Here is a 21,966-nt window from a genome sequence, read left to right as displayed (position 1 = left end):
AATCATATTTATCTATGTAATTTTCTCCAGATAGAGAGTATATGGTATAATTGGGGAATAAGAACATCAAATACCATTGCTTGGTATTATAAGAACATCATTTTTTATTTACAATTTGACCCTGCAGAGTTTAGTCTGTCCCTGAAAGACTATATAATATTTAATACCAAACAATGTTTTGTGATCTTCGAAAGAAAAAGTACAAACTGTGATTACACCATAAACATTTGAATACCAGCATCTGCTAACAGTTATTCCTGGTGGCTTACTATTTTCCATGAGCATTTCCAGGCCATTTCACAATCTTGCTGCATAAAAACAGACTTTGTGGTGTGATCATTACCCTGTCACTGCTAAGAAGGCTCACCAATTTCTTAGTGTATAATGCTATTTTTATATTGCCCACTGCTTTCTGTCAGTGATGGAAAGCTTCTAAGTTCCTGAATTCTTTCTAGTTACCGATCAGTGGCAACTCCCAATAGGCAAAAACAAATCTGTCCACAAAAAGCGCTGACTTGGGAGAGGAAACCTCTCTGCTTAGACCAGGAGGTGACACCTGGAACAAAGTCACCTTCAAGGACATGGCTGTGTGTTTTGCTTTTAATACATGAGATGCTATAAAAGCCTAAATAAATGTTCTAACAGACAGTCTGAGATATGTTGTGAGGATGTTTAATGGAGAGTTTAGTATTAATTTAAAGTAAAATGTTTCCCATTAATCGAAGAAATCTCCATATAAACTCTCATCTTTCCTTTTTTAATGCTCACCAGGGGATATGTTTTTCATTGATTTTTTGAGAGAGGAAAGGAGGAAAGAGAGAGAGAGATTGATGTAAGAGAGAAGCATCAATTGGTTGCCTCCTGTACACCCCCTATCTGGGGATTGAACCTGCAACCTAGGTATGTGCCCTGACAGGGAATCGAACCCACAACCTTTGGTGTTCCAGACACCTTCCAACTAACTAAGCCATTCGGCCAGTAAACCCTCATCTGAAGGGAGGAGATGTTTGTTTTCTTGTTTTTGTTATCCATAAAGAAATTGTCTCGTTTTCAAGCTAGGTAAGCTAGGTAAGCATTCTTCAGTGAATTCATTTAATATTTTTCCTACGTTTTCTTTTTAATTATTTTTACTTTTGGGCTTACATTTATACTGTTCTGTCACTCAAGTGGCACTGTATTAATAGTCTATTTTAGTTTATATGCATCCAGGAATCAGTTTGAGTGAAAACATTCTCTAAAATGACTTTTTCCTGTTCCACATCTTTGAGGAGGTAGTTTCAGCGCTTAATTAGTTTTATGGGCTAAAGCATTCTGTATGATTTACACCATAGAGAAAGGGGCATCCTCTGTCACAGCTGGGAGTGGAATGCATCTTTGGCTAGGAAGGTACTGTTTATATAATCTGAAATACATCTCTCAGCTTGCCAAATACCAAAAAAGAATCAGTATGATGTCATTAGCAAATTTTGTGTTATTGTAGATATGATTATTATGTGATTATAAATACAAACATCAAATCACTGTACATTCAAATGCAGCAAAATCCCACTAGATATACTAGAATGCATTGTGAGAATCACTAATTTAAAACTCTTAGAAAGATTTCAACAAAATAATTAGCCTATGTGAAGTTGTGCCCTTCCAAGGAGCCAGAGGATACGTAGAAACATTATAACCTTAGTTAAGACACTTCCCCGAGACATCACTGCGTGTGGCTGACCGTGTACAGGAGAGCTGTCATCAGGGGATGACAAACCTGCGAGTCGCCGGATGGTCTGATGCAGATGGCGCTGGTCCCGGGAAGCCCTGGACCGGAGGTGACAGCAGAGGGTGGATATGGGTGTACAGATACGGGTATCGATGGAGATAATTAGATATGGAAATGGAAAGCATTGCCAGTGGTGTTAGGTAAATGTGGGATAGCTTGGAAACGACTCCAAGGAAAGAAGAAAAGTACGGAATATTGAGTGATTTCTATTCATTTAGGGTTTTTAAAAAGTGTTTTGATACACTTGTTTCATGCAAATCACACCATAATCAGCAGGTTCGGTTTTAAAAATAACTTCCTTAAGTTATGAATAATTAATAGCTTATCTCTAAGTTTTAATAATCGGTTGTTGTAAGTCAGTCCCGTGAGTTTGCGGAGCTGGAGGCGGCTGGGCTGGCATTGCCTCACAGGCCTGCCCTCCGCACGCCTCGTCCAGCGTAAGGCCTGTGCTTGGGGACAGCACAGGGAGCCCGTGAGGGAACAGATTTGCCTGGTTACGGCAGAGGGTATATGGCCTGTGGGCTGGGAGGGACAGCAGCTGCAGAAAACTAAGGGGTGGAAATGCGTGAGGGTTAAGAGAAGGGTGATAATAGAAATAATTAGTGAAGTTAGAGCCCAGAGTTAGCTGAGTGAAAAGGGGTGTACTAGCCAGTCCTCGTAGTATCCTAACGCTTAGCTATGCGTAGTTATTTAAAGCCTCTATGGCCAATTTCAGGCATATGTAGCATTGGTGGAATCATACCTTTTGACATCCCCACTTTTCTAACCTAATCAAAAATCACTAGTAGTGGCCCCAGGGCATTAGATGAAAATGACTGAATAAAGGGACTCTGATTGTTCTCCCTCCAGTTCAAAATGCAGGCTTCTGTTGGCCATATTTACAAGTCAGAGACAATAAACTCCCCAAAGCTGTGTGTGCGTTAAGTGGGTCTGAATGTCTCCTAAGACAAGGAGTTGAAGTGTGTGGAACACACTGTCCTACTCACTCCAAATATGTTATTTCCTTGAGCTCATTGCAAATAAAATTATAAAATGTCTCAAATTTAGATACAGATAGTTTTTTTTTTTTTGCATGTAATGTTTAGAGGAATAAAGATGCATTATTTGTATAGCTCCATTTATTTTGAATAGCTTTTAATAGATAGTAAATAAATTATACCATTTTTATTAAAGAGAAGAAAGTAACCAAAAAACGCTAAGGTAAAAATTTATGGCATCCAAATTATTCCTCCCTTGTGTAAGTCAGATACAAAGTATTTTTTCTACTTATGTATGAAGAGCACACATTCAAGTCAATAAATATAACACTACTAATTGAAATGTGGGAATCAGGTAGATGGTAAATACTTAAGAATGTAAAAGCTAGCAATTAACCATGTTATGTTAGCACACAAATCGAATGAACATTAGGAAGGGCTCAGAGGAGATTTAGAGAGAAATCAGTCCCCTCGTTACCTCATTTTACAATCCTAGTGATGATTAAAACAAAGGAACCCATAAAAACTCAGGAGAAGGGATTCGATTCTGTTATGATGAATATTCAGCTCCAAAGCAACATATTGTCACATCCGGATCACAGAGCTCTTCCTACTGTCCATCAGGCTCTTCATAACCTCCCTTCTCCCACCTACCCCCCCCCCGCCACAAAAAGACGAAGGTGGAGTTTACAGAAAACTTCATTACAGCTTGTTGTCCGTCTGTCTGTCTATGATTATGTTTCTCATTCCCTCATAAAGTTAAAAAAAAACCATATCCCTAAATTATGGCTTTATTTCTCTATTTTACCACTGCTGCTTTTCTTGGAAGGGTAAACTCGCCAGCCCTTACTCGCTGTTTTTTTCATTTCCCGTTTAATTCTGTTTCTGTGACTGAAACGCTTTCTGCTTGAACTCTCTAGTTACCTTCAGTCTCCACACTTGATGGCCCCTCTCTGGCTTCCCCCTACTTAGCCTGGGTGCGTCACCCATGGTTCTGTTTTCTCTCGTTGACTTTCTTCACACCCTGTCCTAAAGGCGGAGCGTCCTGACAGTGCCTTAGCCATCTCTTCCGTGCATCCTCCCGTTACTCACCTCACGAATATTGAGAATAGGAAGGACTGTTTTCAGGCTTCCTGTTGGTCATTATTTGTATCTCATGATGTTAATGTAACGGGTATGCCATAACTTAGTTTACATTTCTAGTATTCAATGTTCACCTGTGTTCCACTCATTCAACAAATGTGACAACGTATTTATTGATTGTCTCTTATGTGCCAGGCACTGTTTCCATTGAAGCGATACAACCACGACCCTTACTCCCCCCCACCCCACAAAAAGGATATGGTAATTACTCTTGGTCTACTAAAAGAACCACACAAATACATATAAAAGTATATTTGTGGCAAGTTCCACAGAGAAGATGTATATGGTGCTGTAAATACTTAAAACTGTATCAGGGAGTTCAGCAAATGCTTCCCTGTGGAAGTTAATGTTTCAGTCTTCAGTTATTTGGATAAATACTTGAAGATCATTGCATCACATATAAATTATTTTATTTCCAGATGACCTGTGCCTTGTTTGGGGGTGCAGTTGTTATGTCCTGATAACTGAGATGCCCAAAAGTCTTATCTCTAGATGAGATTTCAGTATTTCCTTGCCTAGTATAGGATCTCCATACTATATCCTTAGTATAGGACATGAGGAAACATCATATAATATGCTACCTTTTATTATTGTTTAGCACCCTCAAGTCATACTATACAAGCCATACGTACCAAGTATGATGATATATATGTTATTGATGAACATGTTTTCTCTAGACTTGATGTAGTTACATATCACTGAAAATATACTGATATCGTAATTATCTTGAATGGTCCCTCATATTTTGTTTTCAAGTCTGTTTCAAATACCTTTTTATTACTAATTCAAACTCTGATCAACACACCTACCTAATTATAATAGATTGCTGTTTCAGTGATTTACTGGTAAACAAAAGCAGGTGTGGGAGCTTTTGATGATAAGGAAAATTTAGTGTTCAGATGTCAAAAATTATAGCTATTTTGTGAAATAAGTAATAGTATCTATGACAACTATAACACACAATATTTCTTTATGATGGATGACTTTGGACAAATTTTGTGAACTTAAATTAATTAAGATTTTAAAGAAAAATGAGGAGTAGTGAGGAAGAATTGCCTTTTCATAAAACTGTCAATGATAGATTATTATTAATGTATAACTTGAATGATACGATTTGAAGGATAGTGCCTTTTTGTAACTTAGAAAATATGCATGTGTGAGCATGCACATTCATTGAGGTGTGTGTGAATGAACATTTATAAGTTTTCAGTAAAAAATATGTATCTTCTGAACACTTTAGGTCATAGGTAATTTTACATAGTGCTTTATAAAAAAATTAATATTCACAGCCACAAAAATGTACTGTGTTCCTATTATGGGCAATATAGGAAGCTATGGTATTCTAAGCACATTTTGTGAGAAAGAGCCTCATTATATTTTTTCAGTTTGCTCAAGGAAAAAGTAATCCAAAGAAGGGAAATTATCTGTAGTGTCTAATATGCTGTGTTGGATACTCTGTATCTACTCTTTTTAATAGCCTTTTTATCATTTACATTTCAATCATTAGATAAGTACATATTGAGTATCCAGTTCATGTTCAATTCTGAGTTATGCATGAGGGGATTATAAGACGCAATCTTCGACCTTGAGGAGTTTTTCATCTGGTTGGTAAGACAAGGATCAGACCTAAGACACAAAGAAAAACGCAACTATTGATGTAACATCTCATCTTTGGTGCCCAGCCATTCCTACTCCAACAATCTTTTTTTTTTTCTTTCTCTTTTGATTATTGACTCTAGTCCAGGGCAGATTTTGAGCAGTGGAAGGGAATATAGGACTTCAATGTGAAAGAATGTGAGCTGTACCCTATTCCACCGTAAAACTCGACTCTCATATAGAGCCGAGACATTCCTGCAGAGGAAAATGATGTCCTTCCAGCTAAATTTTGAAAGTATTACTAGGGTAAGCTGGGTTCTAATATGTAGAAAAAGTATTGCTTATTTGAGTTCTTAAACACTTGTGCCCGTGCTTGCCTGTGGCATCTACAATTGCAGAAAGCTTTCTTCGGGGATGTGATGAACTCCTGGCATCACTGAGGATGCTTTGCTACCCGCTGAGATACTATCTGGCCATTAGTAGCCAGCATATCACTGAACTTGTGCCCCTAGAAATTTATTTACATTTTGGAAATTGAGAAGCTTATAAATAGTCATTCAAATGTATTCAAAGAAAGCATAGGTTGTGGTGTGCACAAGTCACTTAATAACATTTCACTTGTATTTTGGTGTCAGGGTTTCCCCCACTGACTTCTGATGAAGAGGTGCGGATATGTGTGCCAAGTCTGAGAGGTGACTTGGTCGTTTAAGGAAGATGTAGATCTGGGGAATAAATTTAGCAACCTAAGCAAAAAAAGTCACTTGTGCTACCTTGGGAAAAAGCAGTTTTGTTTTACCCTGCTAACCATTAATAACTAAGGGGGAAAACCCCCCAATAAAATTATAAAATTCTCAGAGGTTTCTCCTTTCTACGCAGCCTCTCTGATGTAGAAACCTGCAAGCAGCTCCTGCCAGCTTATGCTCCAGTCTTTATCGTCTCAATACTCTTGCCACAGGCAGGTCCTGGCCCAGGGGACTTTGCTAGTGACAGGAGATCTAATTCTATACATTTTGACTAATCATAATTCTTCAATCTTTGTCTTTTATAATGTTTATTTTTTTAATAAAATGGTCTCCCTTAGATACAATTGTTTGGGGCTAACTGTATATCTAATACTAAGGGCTCTCCTCAAAGAAATAAAACACTTGGGTAATTTTATAATTTATTAAAGAGATAAAAAGGAGCATATGTGAAATTAATAGCAAATTATGTAATGACAATTAATTGGTAATTGAGAGGCATATAGATAGCGGTCGAATATAGAATCTTGAATCAAACTGCTTGGTTTGAAGTCTGGCTCCACAATTTACTAGCAGTGTGACCTTGCATGACTTACTTCACTGCCTTGGACCTTCTGCAAAATGAAAATGATTATAATGGCATCTTTTCACAAGGTTATTGTGAAGATCATGTGAGTTAAAATGTCTAAAGCATGGATGACATTTCCTTGTACATAATAAATAATATATATGTTAGCTTTTGAAGATGATGATGATGGTGATGATTTTAGTTGTAGTAATTCCCAAGAAGGAAGAGGTAAGAATAAGCGCTGCATGTTTGGGTTAAATTGAGTACACAGATTTGAATGACTCCTTCTAGGGTGCTTGTTGGGGGAGTAATGAACAATAATTTGGAAAGGTAAACTGGGTTAGATTATGACTCTTTGAAAATGAGGCTACGTTTTAAAATGATGTGCTACACAGTTGGCAGCTATTGGCGGCCCTGGACTATATAAAAGAATTAGCGGCCTGGCAGTAACATTGAGAGAGGGGCCTTAGAGGCAGGAAGCTGAAGGTTGGAATGAAGCCGTCACCTAGCTGTGAGGCAAAGGGGCGGTGGTGGTGAGAACAGAGCAGAGCCAGTTAGGATGGAGAACATGATGAGGACGGAGAGAACGGAATATTCTAGTTGGGGAATAGAAAGAATGATGTAATCAACTGTTGGTATAGCTGGGGAAGAGAGAATGATGATTGAATCTGGATTAGTTAGTGTTTTGTAAGTGATAAAAATGCTGATTACAGTATTACAAGATCCCAAACGGCTTCTGGATCTCAAAGCAAGCCTGGATTGTGTTGATTATAGTTTTGATGATAAATATGATTTTTTTCTAATTAATTGGAAATTGGCCCTCTGTTCATGTTATAAAAGACATCATTACTAGACTTTATATTAACCTGAGTGTGACATTTCATAACCATGTTAGAGAGCAGAATTTTTCTACAAGCCTTAAAATGTTTTATTTTCCTTTTCACTCTAAGATTGTGATTGAAATTGTGTTAATCCTTGAGTTTTCATAAGTGGCCCTTCATATAATGACTCCATTTTATATTTAAATTCTTAAAATCCTAAAGCAGTTCTATGAAAAGTAAGTACTGTTAGCATATTTTCTCAATGGTCTGTTAATTTTGTCTTACACGTTTTTGTAACAGTGTTAAGCTATAATAAATATTTAAATGCTTACTCTTGGTTCCATTATTACGTTATTCATTTGTTCATTTTGGGGGAATGCAAGGAGATATAAGGTAATAGTCTGTATCAGGTAATGGTATATAAGTTTGAAGCAGTATGTTCAGTGGGTAAAAAAGGAAAAGAAAAAAAGCAACCAAAACTTCAGAATCCAGAGTAAAAAAATACCTGCTCAGGTACTTGCTAGATTTATGGCTTGAGCAAGTCACCTTAGCCTCTTGGATCATGTATACAGCAGGGACTTCAGCCCTATTTTTTAAGGATTATATGAAATTATTTGGATTATATGGAATTTATGAAATTCAGATTGTGTACATAGAATTTATGAGAAGCCCTATATATAAATATTGCTGATTATTTTTCGCAAGGCCATGTGTTAGAAGTGTTAAAATATGATGGATTCTATCCCTTACTCTTGTCATAGTCAGTCCCTGTCGTTTCTCTCTCTCAGATAATCCTATTGCCAATGAAAAGCACCCTTGCTGAACAGTTGTCCAGCTTTACCTTTTACCCCCAATCTCAGTCTCATGAAAGATGAGTTTGGGATTTGCATGAGTAATTTCTCGCATCTAGGGAGGCCTCACTGAGCTCAACTTGTGGCCACAGATATTGGCACCTAGAGAGAGGGAAGATGTGTCAGTCCTGCTGTAATAAAATCCTTAGGAATTATAACTGTTCTTTTCCAACTAAAACAACACAGTGCTCTATAGCTCCTTTTTTTAAAGGCAAAAAGGAATTTGTTACTTTCAGTGCACATGTTCTCTTGCTGAAGGACGTGGGTTGAGAGCCTCCAGTGCGCTGGGTCTGGCTGGCTGTCTTCGCTGCTCCTGCAAAGGACGGGCCGGCAGCAGCCCCGAGCTCTTTCACTTGACTACTTTCAAGCTGCTGAGGGGGAAAGAGAAACAAATTAATGTTGCCAAGAGTTCACGCAGAAAGGTCTGCCAAGTATTAGAGCTTAAAGTAAAAACTGAAAACAGACTATTTGTGCATAAATTCAAGATAGGAATATGTTAGTGATAGATCTGAAGAATGAGGTTATGTGTATACAGCATAAAGAATAAATAGTGTTACCATTCAGGATTACTGATTCTCGTGGAATTTTTGCATGCATGGGCTATTCGATGCTAGAGTTTATTTGCATGTGATAGCTGAGAGACAGTGTAGAGCGTGGTTAAGAACACAGTCTCTGCAGCCACGCTGCCTCAGTTTGAGTGCTTGGTTGTTTACAACAGCCACTTATTGATTATAGGACGATAGCTACCTTCCGATACCTTAGTTTTCCCACCTGTAGACTGTATAATAATCACACTTACTTCATAGAGTTTTTTTGACTATGACGTGTATATACACACACATGTACACATACACCTATACACATGTGTGCATATACACACATATTAGAATAGTGAACATATAGTAAACACTATATATTATTTATTGATCAAATAAAAATCATATTTCTATCTAAAAGCAAAGAGAAGGTTATATTCAGATTTTCAGTGGTAGTCAACAATTTTTATAATCTTCTAAATTAAGGCATGACATTTTCAAAAAGTAAAAACTAAAATGGCATGGCAGTTCAGTAACAAGGGCCAGGAAGAGAACAAGACTTCTGCTCTATCTGCCGTCCTTTTACCTTTAGAAGCCTTAACTGTAAGCGAACTAGGAAATCTTCCTACTAATCATGTTACCTCTGGAAGTAATTGTTAAGAATTTCTAAAAATCACAGCATTTTAGAATTAGCAGGAATCTTAGATATCGAATAGTTATTCAACCTCTTTATTTGGGGGCACAGAGTTCTAAGGCCAAAATAAATAAATAAATAAATAAATAAATAAATAAATAAATAAACAACTCCCTCAAGGTAAGATAGCTGTTTAATTTCAGAGCCAAGTTTACTAACTTCTCCTGTAGTACACTTTCAGTTACAGTAGCATATTTGAGACCTACTCGTGGTGGTCCAGTGAAGAACAGAATTCGCCTCTCCTTCATGTCATCTTACTGTAAGCCATCTGTGTTCTGTAACACTCGATTTTGAAATGCTTTCACATTTATAGAAAAGTTACAAGAATAGCACTAGGGACTCCTAAACACCCTCTACCCTGATTCACCAGTTGTTTACATTCTGTTCCATTTGCTTTATCATTGTAGCTACATACCTGTCTGTTTATTATGATTTTTTCTGAATTGTTTAAAAATAAAGTAGAGACATCATGTTCCTTTATAAATACTGGACTGTGCATTTTCTAAGAACGAGTACCCTGTCACAGAACTGCAATTATCAATGATCAAGATGAGAAAATTTGATGTGATACAATAATATTATCTATGTCACCGTTTATATTTACACTTTTATCAATTTTCCCAATAATGCCTTCTTTCTCTATTTTTTCCCTTAGCTCAGGATCCAAGCCAGAGTCAAGCATTGTGTTTAATTGTCATATCTCTTTAGTGTACTTGCATGTGGAAGAGTCCTTTACTTTTTTTTTTTTTGGTCTTTTTGACCTTGAGATTTTTGCAAAATACACACCAGTTATTTTGTAGAATTTTCCTCAGTTTGGGTTTGTGTAATGTTTCCTCATGATTAGGTTCAGGCTATGCATTCTTGGCAGAACTACCACAGAAGTGAAAGATAGTGTGTCCTCAGAACATCACATTGGGAGGCACGTAATGACAGCTGTTCCAACACTGATAATGTAAACTTGGGTTGCATTGGATCTGCCAGGTTTCTCCACAGTATAGTTACTATTTTACTCCTAAATAATGATTAATTTGTGGGGAGATACTTGGAGATTATGTAAATATCTTTTTCCCACCAAATTTTTCCCACTAGTTTTTGTATCCATTGATAATTTTTAACTTTGTTATTGCTTCCATATATTTTTTTAGTTGACATTCTGAAAGGAAGAGCTTTTGCTTGTCTTCTGTTAGTTTGATTAATTGTTTATTTGTTTATTTATTATATCAATAGAACTGATATCATTTTATGTTTTATTCTACTGATGTGACCCAAACTTTTATTATTTATTCATATTCTCAAATTGTCCCATATTAAGCCAGTGAAAACCATTTCAAACTAGCTTCTTTGTCTTCTGATATTTCCACATAATTATTGAGTGTTTCCTGAATTTCTGGCACATATTTTTCTAGTATTAGCTTATACTTTTCCTGACCAAGCGCTAGAATCAATCAACCTTTTATCCAGATAGTCATGCTTCCATTTCAAAGGGTATGGTGCTCACAAGTCAAGATTTGGACATTAGGTGTGTTTATTCATTACTACTGGTGTGTCATTACTTCCAGGCCCTCTCAGCTAACAGAATTAGTAAATGTATGTCTATATTTATTTCTATATCTATTAAAAACCATGCGATGTTGGTCAAAAGGTCTAATGCTACAGTTAGGTAGGATGAATAATTCTGGAGATCTAATGTACAGCCTGATGACTAGAGTTAATAATACTTTATTGAATACCGGGAATTTGCTAAGAGAGTATATTTCAGGTGCTCTCATCACACACAAAAATGGTAACCATGTGAGAAGGTGATACATTAATTAGCTTGACTGTAGTCATCATCACTATGTATGTGTAAACCAAGTCATCATGTTGTATGCCATAAGTTCATACTGATATCTCTAATTCCAATTTCAAACCACAAGATGCGTTCTTGTCTTCCCATTTCCATATTTGTAACTTCCTTTTCCAATAGGGAGAGACCTGTCTTCCCATTATGTTCAACATACATATTTATTTGCTTGATTTGGAATACACAGAAATTATTTCAGAACTGTTTACCCATGCCACAGTGAAAACCAAACCTACTAAATAGAAGTAAATATTTTTCACTGTTTTTTTGGGGGAGAATACAAATCATTAGAACATCATGATTTGTGTACAAATCTTACATTTACAGTTTGTTAGTTTAGACAAATATTTACACACTCAAATAACTCATGTCCTATCGAGATAATAAGCTTTTCCATAACCTTAGAAAGTCCCCTGTGCCCCTTCCCTGTCACTAATCCACCCCCTCAAGAGTAGTCATTTTTCTGATTTCTATATCCATAGACTTGTTTGGCCTATTCTAGAACTTCATATGAATGGAATCATAAAATGTATATTCTCGTATCTGGCTTCTTTTACTCATTATAGTAAGTATGGATTTCATCCATGTTGTGTACATGTATAATTCAGTCTCGTTATTGACTAAGGAGTATTTCACTGCATGGTTGTGCTTCAGTTTGTTTACCTACTCACTTGTTGATGGGCATTGTTGGGGTTATTTTGAGTTGGGGCTGATATGAATAAAACTACTATGGACATTTTTGTACAGATATTTTGTGAACACTTGGATTCCATTTCTCTTGCTTATACACCTATGATTGGAATTGATAAGTCATAGATAGAGGTGTGTTCAACTTGACAAGATATTGCCAAACGGTTTACCAAAGTGGTTATACCATTATGCTCCTACCAGCAATGTGTGAAAATTCTGGTTGCTTTACATTTTCAGAAACACTTGGTCTTATCAGTCTGTTTTTAATTTTAACCATTCATATGTTTATGCTTTGGCATTTCATTGGATCTGAATATATAGTTCTCTGATGTATAATGGTGCTGGGACTTTTTCATGAGATTATTGGTCATTTGTATATCTTCCTTTGTGAAGTATCTGTATAATTTTTTCTATATTCTAAATCGTTTCTTTTGTCTTTTTATTATTGAGTTATAGGAATCCTTTGTATATTATGGATGTAAGTCTTTGGCAGATATATGTTTTGCAAATTTTTCTGACAATGTCTGACTTGCCTATTTACATATTTATTTATTTTTATTTGTCTTTATTGAAAGTATTACAGATATCCCTTCCCCCCCATTGACCCCCTCCACCTCTTGCCTATTTATTTTTAAATGATGTCTTGATGAGCAGGTTTTTACTTTTAATAAAGTCTAATTTATAAATTTTTATGTTATTACTTTCTATATCCTTTAAAAAAATCACTTTCTTCCCTGAGGTTGTGAATTTGTTTTCCTATGTTTTCTTCTAGAAGTTTTAGCTTTTAAATATAGGTTTAATTATTTTTGTGTTTGATACAAAGTACAGGAAGGAAGCTCTTTGTGTTATAAGCCTAGAATTTTATTTTATTTATTTTATTTAAAAAAAAAAAAAACTTTATTGATTTCAGAGAGAGGAAGGGAGAGGAGAGAGAGAAACATCAATGATGAGAGAGTCATTGATCGGCTGCCTCTTGCACGCCCCCGACTGGGGATCGAGCCTGCAACACGGGCATGTGCCCTGCCTGGGAATTGAACTGTGATCTCCTGGATCCTAGGTTGACACTCAACCGCTAAGTTATGCCTGGCCGGGCTAGAATTTTATGTTTTAAAGAAAATTTTTGCAGAAGTATTTTAAAGTGTTTTTTTTTTTCCTTTAAATTATTAATCAAGATTCTTTAGGGTAGCAAGTAACTCAAACGAGATTAAGCAAACCGGAATTTATTTGTTCACTTTGCTGGGAACAGTAGGACATAGCTCATGGGCCCAAGGAGGTACACACAGGCCAGGACTTCAGGAACTAGAACTAGGATGGATATTCCAGGGCTCTCCCCATTCTTCTGCTCATTCACATCTGCTTGTCTCTGAAGAGCCTCAGTGTGCAGACAGCTTTCCTCTACAGGCAGGGAAGATGAAAGCTGTCAGCCTCAGAGGCTCATCTTTCCACTGTTGCTATGGCTGGGTAAGGAAGGACCCCACTTGGCACTGCTTCAGTCACATATCCACTCCCTGGCCTGGTCACTGTTGCTGGGGAGCTCAGGACCTTTGTGTGATCAAGTAGAGACACACATTCTGGCAGTGGGATAGTGCTATCAACAAACAACATGGCATGGAAGAGAGAGGGTTCCCCAAAGGGAGGCTTCTGAGCATGCCAAAATCATATGTCCCACCAAGCTTCCTATTTTTCAAAAATGGCTTTTTATGTATAGTGTTTATTTGTCTTTCACTGAACTGCTAATTAAATATATTCAAGTGCAGGAAAGGTAGGTTTCTGTTCATTATCTGAAACTAAAGTGTGTATTAATTAGATATTTTGAAGAACTATGTAATATGTTCAAGTTATATGAGAATAATGGTACCTCCTTAAAGATCAAAGTTTAACGCATCAATGTGAATGATGCTGAATAAAGCGGAATTGCAGTCAGATATTTTCACTTGGACATCTCCCCACTTTCCTCAAATTCTAATGGAAAAATTGTGTTGTCATTACCTCAATATAATAAACCAGTGGGAGAGCAACTGTGGTTCAGTGATTAGGACAAGATTTATATACTTACAGTGCCAAGTAATTTTCCACAGCTTATAAAAGAAGGCTGATGATGTCCAACCCATAGGATTAATTGACAAAGAAGAGGTCCTTATTGGAAATCATTAAATAGCTTACAGCTTGCATTTGAAGGAGAAAACCTGAGAGTTTATTATAGGTGAATGACTATCAGCCAAAGTTACTTACTTGTAAAGTATCTTCTTTGAAGTATGGTTGAATAAAAAGCTGACCCCATAGACATCCTTGAAATGATAATGTCATCAACAACATATCTGATCTTCCTGGGTTGGTCTCATGAAAGGAATCACATTAAAAGTTATATTTCAGACAAGTTTTTATATAAGCTTAAATATGTGGCCCTAGCCAGTTCGCTCAGTGGTTAGAGCACCGGTCTATGGACGGAAGGTTGCGGGTTCTATCCGGCCCTTGGCACCTCAGTTGCAGGCTCGTTCCCTGGCCCCAGGCGGGCGTGTGTGGGAGGCAGTCAATCCGTGTGTCTCTCACATCAGTGTTTCTCTGTCTCTCTCTCCCCCTTTCACTCTCTCTGAAAAGCAATGGAAAAAATATCCTCTGGTGAGGATTAAAAAAACCAAAAATGTGATCATGAGGGGACAGAGATGGAACAATTCTGTAAGCGACAGGCCCAGAGGTTATTTCCCTGCTGTGAGCGGAGGACCCAGCTGAGCAGGTGTCCCCACCTGAGCCCAGTGTCTCTCAGCATGCCACTTGCTCAGGTTTGCCCCGTCCTTCCCACTGTGCAAAAGCTCTCCTTCATCGCTGCCCTGGTTCCCCATCCTTTGGGTATTATAATCCCATTACTTTTCAGATTTAGGTATGGAGAACCTCTTTTTTTGTTTCTTGAGACAGGTTTTCAAAACAAAGTTTTGAACTATGAGTAAAAGTAGGGAAGAGACACATAAAAGTTTAAAAAATGAGATGTTTATAAAATCAGGTTTCTGATCTTATATTTAAGCATCTAGTAATAGATTAGACTAATTAATATAAAATAAGGGACATCCAACTCCCATTTCCTTTTCCCACTTCGAATCTATTTTCTTTGTGGCCATATGATGCAATGACTATTGCCGTCTTTGAACTCTCAGCAAGCTATTAGTTCTTCCCTTAAAAGAAGATGACTTCTGTGCTCGCATCAGCAGCACATACACCCAAACTGGAAAAATGCAGAGAAGGTTAGCATGGCCCCTGTGCAAGGAGGACAGGCAGATTCATGCAGTGCTCCATATTTTTATGTAATGTAGAGCATGGTGACTAGAGGTAATAATACTGCATTGCATATTTGAAAGTAGCTAGGGAAGTGGATCTTGACAGTTCTCATCACAAGAAATAAACTTTGTAGCTATGTATGGTGACGAATGTTAACTGGACTTACGTGATGATCATTTTTAATACAGTCACCACATAATGACATTTCAGTCAAGGATGGATATGGATGGTGGTCCCATAAGATTACAATAGAGCTGAAAAGTTCCTATACCTAGTGATGGCATAGTCATCTTAACAAACATTATAGCGCAGTGCATCACGCACGTGTTTGTGGGGATGCTGGTGTTACACCCCTACTGTGATGCCAGTCACATAAAAGCACAGTGCACACAATTATGTACAGTACGTAGTGCTTGACAATGATAATAAACAATTATGTTATTGGTTTATGAGTTTACTATACTTCTATCATTATTTTAGAGTATTCTTCCTACTTATAAAAAAATCTTGCTGTAAAACATTGTACTATATTACACTGGCAGTGCCCTCATACATCTTATATTTCCCCTGTCTCTTGACCTCATCATTTTCTCTGGCGCTTGATTTCCTCTCGTGTTGTTTTGTACAGTAACATGCTGTACAGGCTCGTAGCCTAGGAGCAGTAGACCCTACCGTGCAGCCTAGGTGTGAGGTAGGCTGTACTATCTAGGTTTGTGTAAGTGCGCCCTGTGATGTTCACACAGAGACAAAATTCCTAATGATGCTTTTCTCAGAGCGTATCCCTATTGTTATTTGGCAAATAACTGTATGTACAAATATAGAATCATTACATTGTACACCTGAAACTAATATAATGTTATGTCATTTTTTTAACTCAAATTATGAGTAAAGGTAACATCACCAGTGAGACAGATGGGAGTTTTCTTGCTCAGTAATTTCTGAAGTTCAATTTAGCTTTGAACTGCTAAAAGCTTACAGGATTAGATTTAGGTGGGAAAATTTGGCCTGAAGTCCTTGCATTGGTGTCTGATAATAAAATATTTAGAAGTTTTATACTGTACTCTAGGGAGCCTTGAGGCCTCTGGAGTTAGTTCTAGTAGGCCCCAAAGACTGACTTATGCATTTATACATTTCTTCATTTCTTCATTCATTTACATTTATTTAACAAACCTTTGGGTGGTCAGTATATGCTAGTTAGTCTGGGGGATTCCAGAGAGCACTTATCCTCAATGAGTTATGGTGTAGAAAACTATAAAGTAATAAGAATATGGCTCACAGGTGATAAAGATTATGTCCAGAGTGATGAGGGAGCTCATGGAATGGGAATGCCCAGGTTGGGTGAAGATGGAAGTGGCACTAGGGAAGCTTTAGTGTAGGAGCTGAAGGATGAATAAAAAGCCATGGTGTGTGTGTGTGTGTGTGTGTGTGTGTGTGTGTGTGTATATATATATATAGTACACTGGGATATTACTCGGCCATAAAAAAGAATGAAATCTTACCATTTGCAACAGCAGGGATGGACCTAGAAAGTACTGTGCTAAGTGAAATAAGTCAGTCAGAGGAAAGCAAATACCATATGATTTCACTTACATGTGGAATATAAAGAACAGAGTAAACAAACAAAATTTAAACAGACTCATAGATAGAACATACCGATGGTAACCAGAGAGGAGGGGGATTGGAATACTGGGCAAAAAAGGTGAAGGGATTAAGAAGTATAAATTCATAGTTACAAAATCATCACAGGGATGTAAAGTACAGCATAGGGAACAGAATCAATAATATTGTAATCACTATGTATAGTGCTATTTGGGTGCTTGAAATATCAGAGGGAACACTTTGTGAAGCATATGATTATCTGACTATTATGCTGTACATCTGAAATGAATACAAAATAATATTGAGTGTAAACTGTAATTGAAAAGTAAAATAAAAAAGTAAAAATAAAAGGAATGTACCTAAAAAGGAAAAAAGTTAACCATGTAGTCCTGGCAGTGAGAACAACTGTGTAAAACCCAAGGTACTTCAAGAAATTCAATTGCTTCCTGAAAACAGATTTAGACTCCTGAAATTCATCTTGCAGCTAAAACAGTTTCCACTAGATCCTCTTCAATATCAGACTTACAGTGCTTATTCTGTGGTAGGCACCACGGTTGGATTCATTCTTCAAATGAAGAAGTGATGTGGTTGAGAATGAGGGAGAAAGTAAACTGTTTTTCACTCATCTGTTTTCTTTGGTTAGCAGTTGCCTTACAACAAGCTACTAAGATTTAATTCTTTAAATTATTTCTCATACTTTTTTTTGTAGATGTACATTGCCTTATTCTGTTCTGGCTGCCATAACAAAATACCATAGACTGCGTGGTCTAAACAACAGACATTTATTTTCGAACAGTTCTGGAGGCTGGAAGTCTAGATTGAGGTGCCAGCATGGTCAGGTCCTGGTGAGGCTCTTTTCCTGGCTTGCAGGTGGCCACTTTTTCACGGTGTGCTCACATAGTCTTTACTTGGTGCCTGCTAGAGGAAAGGGAGTGGGGCAGAGAGAGAAAAAGAGAGATCAAGCCTGAAATTATCTAAATATTTAGAATATTAAGTTCTAAATTAGGTAAATGATTGTAGTTATTGAAGAAATGTTCTGGAAAATAATAAAAATAAAAATAAATCAATTTCATGGATTTATTATAATACCCCAATCAGGTTGTTCCATAGACATTATTGAATGGCAAAGCTTTTCTATGTTTTTTGCTTCATCAAAGAATGTCAGATCTGCAGGAATATGCTTGCGTGTCTTTCTACCAGTGGAATGGAACTGAGTATTTAAAAAATGAGAAAAGAATCTGGAAAAATATTTTGCTTTTTAAGAATTTTCTTCCTTAGGGAGAAAACAGGAAGTAAAACTCATTATTTGCAGATGACATGATATTGTACATAGAAAATCCTAAAGACACCACTAAAAAACTATTAGATTTAATAAATGAATTCAGCAGTGCAGCAGGATACAAAATTAACATTCAGAAATTGATGACATTTTCATACACCAATAATGAACTCTCAGAAAGAGAAACTAAAAAACAATCCCATTTAGCATTGCAACAAAAAATTTCAGATACTTAGGAATAAACTTAACCAAGGAGGTAAAAGACCTGTATTTGGAAAACTGCAGGATGCTGCAAAAACAGATAGAGGAAGATATAGACAAGTGGAAGAATACACTGTGTTCATGAATTGAAAGAGTTAACATCATTAAAATGTCCATACTACCCAAAGCAATCTATAAATTCGGTGCAATCCCTGTTAAAACACACAATATATATATACTTACAAACACACATGTGCACACACATGTACACATTCATACACATATACAAACACATGTATACACACACGCACGTTATGTCATTCCTTGTTTATGGTTTGCTTTGTGAACCATCACCCATAGAAAGGATATATGTTAGCATTTAGACATAAACCACAATAAAATGCACTATACTGCCTGACAAACTAGCCTGTTAGCAACAACTCAAGACAAAGTTGTTTTAAAACAAAAAAAGTTAGAATTCAGATAAACATTGGCTTTTGTTGACAGTGCAGTCACATTCATTTTACAAAGGAGTTAGGTTCTAATGTCAACCCAAAAGGTGACAATTGGGTGTGAACAGAATTGCTCTTGAAAGTTACATACATCTCTCACAAATTGCAGGATTTTATCAAATCTGCCAGTTTTATTTTTGTTTTCTCCCAGAGCGATAGAACAGGTCACTGTTCTTTCACTGAACAACTGGAGTAGTTTCTGTTGAAGAGCCACGCAGTGGGAAGTCACGTGAACTCGGGAACTCCGGGGTGACGTTTGCACAGAGAGGTGACCCGCAGAGGCCCAGGGAGCTGGCACTGACCGCAGGCGCGGGCCCCGCACTGTGGGAGTGCGCGCACCGGGTCCAGCGGAGGCGTGCGTGAAACCGCTTTTGCTTTTAAGTTGTTCTCTCTCTCCTTTTTCTCTAGCTTCTCCTCCTCCTCTTTTTTTTTAGTTTTTTAAACTTTCAGTTTTATTTTGTATTAGTTTCAGGTGTACAGCATAGTGTTTAGACAAGCATGTATTTCACATAGTGTTCCCCCTGATATTTCCAGTACTGCAACTGGCACCATACATGGTTATCACAATATTATTGACTATATTCCCTCTGCTGTAATTTTACATCCCCGTGACTGTTTTGTAACTTCCAATTTGTACTTCTTAATCCCTTCACCTTTTTCACCCAGGCCCCCAACCTCCTTCCCCTCTGGCAGCCACCAGTTCGCTCTGTATCTCTGAATCTGTTTCTATTTTGTTTGTTCATTTATTTTGTTCTTTAGATTCCACATATAAGTGAAATCATATGGTATTTGTCTCTCTCTGACAGACTCTCTAGCTCCCTCCTTCTTTGTCGGTCTCTTGTGTTTGCTAAACACGTGTAGTTGTGTAGGTGAATTCAAACATGCTGCAACTCTATGGCATATGGCATTCTATTTTTACACATCTTTGATTATATGCATGTTTATGTATTCTTTGTTGAAGTCACAAATATAAATACCTATGTGTGTGGCTGTTTGACTTTTAGAAATTTTGTTAGGAGCATGAATTTCATCTCAGATTGCACCATGTAATACTGTTGTGTTCCTAGACCATATGGTTGCAAAAAAGAACCACACAAGTAGATGTACAAATCAGTTTCCACACCTGGAAAATGATCCAAAGCTATCAGCCCATCAAATGATGGCGACTTTCTCAGCCTCGGTGTGGTACAGTAGCCATCGTTAAAGCTTTTTCCTAAGATTGATCTGAAGACACAACTTAACTTTTCAGTTCTGTTTTTGTTAAAGTAACAATTAATTTATGCTATTGTTATATTGTCATTGTTGATTGGCTAAACCCCTTAGTTGATAGTTCTGTTCTGTGATCTCATCTACAGTTCATCTGCCATGGCCTGACCACAGTGGAAGTACTTTCCCAATGGAGATTTGGTTAAATGATTCTCTGAGAATTTGAACGAGCACACCATACTTTCTTTATACTTAACCACAATTGATTGCATGTATTTCCTACAAAGCTAAAAAGTATAAATTTTTTAATGTTGTATTTCTTCATAAAGGACCATTTCAGGTTCACTTAAGCTTGATGATTTTGACATTGTGTTTAAGAACAATTTTCATGCTAAGTGAAGTCTCCTAAGTCAGAGGAAAACAAATCAACTTCATAAAGTATACAATTTTCTTTAAGGAATTAAATGCAATGTAAACACTCTCCAAAATATTATTTGTATATATTCTATTGTGGTTGTTACATAGCTTCATTCACTGACTTAATATTGTTTACTGAATATCAAGTGAGCATTCTTAAAGGCACTGGATGAACTCAGTCCTTGGCCTCTCCAAGCTTATGATCCCCTGGAGGGGTGATCAGCCATAAACAGCTAAAGAAGTAACAATTTAAAGAAGTGTTAGGAAGACAGAGGACAGAGTGCAGTGATAGAGAATAAACAAGAGGGCAATTAACTCACTGGGTGATTAGTGAAGCCTTGTTGGGAGGAGGTAGCTTTAGGCTGAGATTTAGAGGGTGAGAAGGGGTGGGCGGTGCAAAGAGCATGGGGCAGAGTAGCTTCGGCAGCGATCAGCAAGTATCAGTGATCAAGGTGTAAAGGACAGATTCAATAACGTGGAAGCATAGATGAGACTGACGAAATGTCAGAGGGATGGAGGGGGGCGGGGGGGTGGAGGGGGAGAGAGTAACCAAGGAATTTATATGCAGATGTGCACAACCCAAGGACACGGACAATGGTGGGGAGAGGGACTGGGGAGGGGGAAGGAACCGGGGGGGGGGGGGAACGGGTCATTGAGGAGAAAAAGGGACAGCTGTAATACTTTAAACAAAAATAAAAATTAAAAAAAAAAAAGGTGTAAAGGAGTTGGTGTTTCCAGAACTGGAAGTAAGCTGGTGTGGTTGCTTGCATCAGAGCTTTTAAGTGTGTGCGGGTGTGTGTGTTTTTGTGCGTGTGTTAGAATGGGGGGAATGAGGGGTAGGTGACATGAGGTGTAGATCAACAAACAGGTGCCAGATGACTCCTGACTATAGGCCATGGTAAGGCTCTAGATTTAAAAATAAGCATAATGAGAGCCAATCAAAAATTTAAGGGCAGAGAATCATTATCTGATTCAAATTTTTAAAAGCTCACTTTGGCTGCTTTGTGGAGAGTAAAATATGTGTGAGCATGCGCCTGTGTCTTTGTGTTTGTGGTTAAAAATGGAAGCAATGAGACCAGTTGGAGGGCTAGGAGAATCATTTAAAAATAATGATGGCTTGGATCAGGGGGTGGCAATGGAGATGGAGCCAACCGGATGGATTTGAAAATATTTCTGAATTTACTGATGGATTTGACATTCAGGGCGAGGAGGAGTCAGGACTCGAAGATGATCACTTTATTTCTTTCAGCTGTGT

The 21,966-nt window shown here is 37.4% G+C and overlaps 1 protein-coding gene and 1 non-coding gene across 2 annotated transcripts in view; both read left to right on the top strand.

Annotated features, from left to right (window-relative positions):
• The window catches only part of ARHGAP24 (Rho GTPase activating protein 24), a 416,254-nt gene that overhangs the window by 46,887 nt on the left and 347,401 nt on the right, over window positions 1–21,966 (top strand). The window lies entirely within an intron of this gene.
• On the top strand, window positions 15,415–15,521 carry LOC148094454 (U6 spliceosomal RNA). Its single transcript, XR_015716308.1, has one exon. It is a non-coding gene; the product is annotated as a U6 spliceosomal RNA (small nuclear RNA).

Source organism: Miniopterus natalensis, chromosome 1, assembly GCF_054644295.1.
Source record: "Miniopterus natalensis isolate mMinNat1 chromosome 1, mMinNat1.hap1, whole genome shotgun sequence".
Taxonomy (NCBI): Eukaryota; Metazoa; Chordata; class Mammalia; order Chiroptera; family Miniopteridae; genus Miniopterus; species Miniopterus natalensis.
The sequence above is the reverse complement of the archived record's forward strand: the minus strand, read 5'-3'. Positions and strand labels throughout refer to the sequence as shown.